Here is a 5106-nt window from a genome sequence, read left to right on the forward strand (position 1 = left end):
GAGGGGAGGGGAGGGGAGGGGAGGGGAGAGGAGGGTGTTAAGGTGTTTATGGGACAAGATGGGAACTCCCTCTTGTTCACTGAAGTGGTCTCCCTATCTGGTAAACAGAGCTTAGGATTCAAGAATCAGAAGGACAGAGAAAGCAGAGGGCTGGAATTCTAGCCCCCTGACCAGTTAATCCCATCCCAGTTAAAGAAGAGAGGAGTAACTATGCCCCACTTAGGTGTCTAGTTTAAATCTGATGAATTAACATCCTCACAGGCAACAGACTACATCTAATAGCTTTTTGTCCTGATCAATAAGCAAGCCCTGATTTCCAAAGCTGGTTTGTCTGAAAAGATAGAATTGGAGGCAGTAGTCTCTAAACACCCCCAGGCAGTCCACTGACTTGAACCCATGCTATGCTCCCTCCCTCCCTCCCTCCCTTCCTCCCTCCTTTCCTCCCTCAGAGCAGCCTGCCCAGTTCCCAGTCTTCTTTGGGGCCCTCCTCTACCTTTGCAGGAGGCCCTCAATCATTTCCAGCTGAGGAGGCAGGCTGGAAGGGGTGAGGGGAGGCTGTGAGCAGAGCAGCTGGGAAGAGCCCAGAGGCAGGATCAAACACCTAAACTGCAGGTAAAGTTTACAGTTCAGACCGAAGAGGTCAATGCTATATATTCAAAAATAAATAAATAAATAAATAAATAAATAAATAAATAAAAACAACCTAGCATTTCAGCTTTAATTCCTGATTAAATGGTCATGATGAGGATGTAGATGAAACACCCAGAGGTTTGCTTTAACTCCTGGCTAGGTGATCATGGATAGCTTTGTCTTGGAGAGTTTCCTATGACCACATTATGCCCAAGTCCTGGTGGCTAGACCAGAGGAACAGGACTTTATTGCTCTGACTTCAGCTAATAAGACACAAAGCGTGTTCTTCAGAGTCCACGCTCACTCACCTGACAAATATTTATGGCATACTTGCTGTGTGCCAAGCACTGCCTGTAGCAAAAGCACAGGGCAGTCTTGCTTGTCACAGGGCTGGCTATGACGGAGACCAACATAAGACACAATCACACAGGGACACGAACAGACAACTCCAGCCGAGGACACATGCTCTGCCGGCGGCGGGGGGGGGGGGGGGGGGGGGAGAGAGAGAGAGAGAGGGGGGGGGGGGGGGGGGGGGGGGGTGTTGTATTTCCATGTGCAAATATGGCAAGCGGAGTCCACCTTGTTGGAGAGATCTCTGCAGTGTCTCCTGGGAAGTTATGTCTAAACTGAGATCAGGAGGCACAGGGGCTATTCACATGAAATGGGGAAGGAAGTGGGTGTGAAAGGCTTTGAGGGATGGGGGAGCACCATGACAACTATAAAAGAACCAAAGAAACACCCACTGTGGTTAGCCTCCAGGGTGAAGGAAGGAACAGTGTGAAGAATGAGCTGGGGTGGGAGAAACAAGACTATACTGAGCCTTGTAAATTGTGTATCAGGTTAAAAGTGTCATAAATCATTGGAGTAGATTAGACAGGTCGATGAGGTCGTCAGGTCTTTGGGTTTTTAAAAAGATCATCCTCCCTTAGCTGTCCCTGACAACTTAGCTACAGATGGATTTAGTTGTGCAACAAATGGTTGCCCACCAGGCTCTAAGGCACAGCTCTAAACTCATGGCCACACAGACAGTCCTGGTTAAAATCAATGGGTCACAAGCCAAGTTGGGCTGGCTCATACCTTTGATCCCAGCACTCAGGAGGCAGAGGCAGGCAGATCTATGAATTCAAGGCCAGCCCTAGCTACAAGAGCAAGTTCCAGGACAGTGAGGGCACAGAGGAAACCCTGTCCTGAAACAAAACAACAACAGATAACAGATCACAGACAAGACAAAGACAGAGTGCTATGGGGAAGACAAGGTGCTATGGGGAGGAAGAAGAATGACAGGGACAGGAGTGACAGTAAGCAGAGTGCCCTAAGTACATACATTAAACTACCAATGAGCAAATTTAATCAGTTAAGAAAGGTAATTCAAGCTGTGAGTTGGAGAGGGGATTAAATAGCCACATATAGATTCATGTAGAGGTGTTACATGACTCTAAAACTGAGTGGCAGTTTTCATAGTGGAAGAAGTAGAAGCTGTTTAAATGTCCTGAAACGGAAAGGGCTGGTAGGTTAGACATAGAAAAGAAAAGAAACCGTCAAAGTGCTTTGCTGGGTCTTTAGCTGGCTGGGGCAGGTGGCACAAAGCGATAGGAGAGGAGCCCTGGAGAAGCCCAGGACTGCAGTGGAGATTATGAATTCCACTTGTGTGATGTGGAACCACACATGCATGGGAGAGATATGAAGCAGGAAGCAGTGTGGGCCCACATGCAAAGGGTGCCTGGGTTCAGAGAGATGACCAATGGAGCCATTAGGACTGACCGGGAGAGAGAGTGAAGAGCCTAGAAATAGAGATTTCATGCTTAGGTGAAGGAGGTTAGCATCTATTATTCACTATCACCATAGCTCATCGTCAACCATTAACTCCTCACAGCCACCAAGCAAAACCTCCCAAGTACCCTAAGAGGGGTAAGCAGTGTACATCTGTCTCTCTGCCCTTCCTCCATCTTGGGAGGGATCTTTATGGAAACACTCTCCCCTTTAATGTTCTAAATGGATGCATGGGGCTACTGGTAATTTCCATCCATGCAACCATTAGTCAATCCATCCCATCCCAACTGTGTCAATCCATCTGTCCTGGTAATTTCCATCCATGCAGCCATTAGTCAATCCATCCCATCCCATCCCATCCCATCCCATCTGTCTGTCAATCCATCTGTCCATCCATCCATGACATCTATCCATCAGCCAATCTATACCATCCCAGCCATCCTTTTACATCATGCCCCCATCATCCATCCATTTTCCATCCTCTTCATCCCTCTCTCCATCCTTTCATGCTTCCGTCTATCTATCCAACCCTCTCAGCCATCCAGGAAAACATTTTACTAACTACTGGCCAGGCATCAGACACAGCATTAGGCACTGGGGATTAAAAAACAAACAAACAAACAAACAAACAAAAAAACCCAGATCTCTTTTGCTCAGGAATAATAGTCTAAGTGAAAAGGTCCTGCAAAGGATTGCCCCACCCAATAAAATAGAGGTACACTGAGTTAAAACCCCACAGACAGACACCTGGAAGGCTGTTCTACACTTGTCACCTTGACCCATTCTGCTGTAGACAGTCCTAACTCAGTGCCATATGAAATGCCCAGGCCTCGCATCTGAATGTGACCCTCCCTGGCTCCAACATTCTCTTCTGCATGCCTAATTTTGCCCACTCATGAGATCGTCAGTTGTCCACAAATCGGACCCTGCCCCCATACCCTGATGTCACTTTTTTTTTTTTTTTTTTTTGACTTCACCTACATTGTTCAGTTTTAGCTCTACTCTAGCTCTGCCCGTTCACTCTTGGAAATGATGTCACATGCCAGGACGGTTCCTCTTGTACAATCTTTTAACACTGCAATTCATCTCACTGATTGAAAGGGCCATTCCTCTTTTCTTTTTTTAAACCATACTCTTTCTGAAATCTGCCTAGCACCATTCTTGCAAAGCCAGCCTCCCTCCCCACCTACTTTTTAGTGAGTGAGCCTGGCTCCATGACACAGGTACACTTACCTGCATCTTGAGATCCACTGACCTGCTGGCTATGGTCTACCCCTCAAGCCCAACTCTGGGTATGCTTGGCCATGGATTTTTCTCAAGTCTTCTCTCCTCAGGCAGCTGGATGATACTAGGAAAACTCATATAATAGTATTGATTTTTCCCTGTGGTGGGTAATTAGGATACACTGTTAGTACTGCTGCTGTGTCTCCAGTTAACCTTTGATGCTGATGACTCCAGATTTTTACCAGGAGTTATAATCGACTGTCCCTGTGGGGCTGGACCCCAAGGGAGCCCTGAGTACACTTGACTATCCAGATCCCACTCTGCTTCCTTCTCCACAGCAGGCACGTGCCTCCCCAAGGCCCCTTCAGTTCCCATTACTTGTTCTCCCAGCACGGCTGATCTCTGTCCCTGGGATCCCACAGAAAAAGAAATAGGGTTCATTGGCTATAATTCTTTTCATGTTCCTCCTCAAAAATGTGCCCCAGTTTTGTTTCTGTCTTCTCCTTTGTCTTCTTGCAGTGAGCCCTCATTCTGGCACACTAATCCTGGCTCTGTGGGACTCCAGCCAGTTAACATTCAACTGGCCCCCTTTCTTTCTTAAACTGGCTTCTATCCCAGGGACCAAAACAAGCACAAGTTTCTCTTATGCTGAAAACATTTTTTCATGGCTGTTTTTTTTTTTTTTTTCTTTTCTTTTTTTACTTCAAATTACCGTTTCATCACTTTCTCCTTCATTTGGGGGTTGTGAGGGGTAACTTTTTTTTCCTGAATATAAAATCATATTAATTCAAAAAAGTCGTAAACATTTAAGTGAAATGTCCAAATCTCCTAACTCCTGGCCTCAGAGATAACTAGAGTTGGAACACACTCCTATAGGATTCTCATTAGTAGACGTGTATGGTTTTCCTCCTAAAAGTGAGATGTTTACTAGGTCGAACTGGTTTTGCTCTCCTGTTCCTTTCTATGCCAGTGTACAATTCATTTTTCTAATGACTGTGCAATATTCCCTTGTACAAATGTGCCATAATTTAAGCAAGCTCCTTTTAGCAACAGTTGGTTATTTCCTAGTTCTCCCATTAAAACGGAGCCTCGGACCTCCCAGAACCATTTGGGACATCACGGTGAAATGTCAATAGCAGGCCCTTACCAGGCAACTGTGGGGACTTCCTAAAAGCCCACAGCGCTCTGTACTAGGAAGAACAGGAGGCTGTTAACAGTTACTACCTGACGTCACACACAACCCCCTCCCCCATGCTGACTGCGGAGCTCGCAAATCTGCCAGGATGGGAAGGGCATGATTCCAGCCATCCTCCTTGTGTCCCAAGGAAGACGAACTTGGGTGCAGGCGCTCTGCACACAGCAGCAGGTCCGTCCTCTCTACAATAAGATAATACCAACTCATCTGACCTACAACACTGAAGCCCTCAGCAGCTCGCTCCCTGAAGGGAGCCTTGTGCGGGCTTGGCGCCAAATTAATCTCTT

At 46.7% G+C, this 5106-nt stretch overlaps 1 long non-coding RNA gene across 1 annotated transcript in view; it reads right to left on the minus strand.

Annotated features, from left to right (window-relative positions):
• The window catches only part of LOC110302483, a 5759-nt gene extending 941 nt beyond the window's left edge, over positions 1-4818 (minus strand). The window contains exons 1-3 of the long non-coding RNA XR_002378803.1: positions 4772-4818; positions 3634-3782; positions 494-606 (exon numbers count right to left, since the gene is read on the minus strand). This is a non-coding gene — a long non-coding RNA (uncharacterized LOC110302483). The remainder of the gene's footprint in view (positions 1-493; positions 607-3633; positions 3783-4771) is intronic.
• Positions 4819-5106: the final 288 nt, after the last annotated feature.

The sequence above is a fragment of the Mus caroli genome, chromosome 9, assembly GCF_900094665.2.
Source record: "Mus caroli chromosome 9, CAROLI_EIJ_v1.1, whole genome shotgun sequence".
Taxonomy (NCBI): domain Eukaryota; kingdom Metazoa; phylum Chordata; class Mammalia; order Rodentia; family Muridae; genus Mus; species Mus caroli.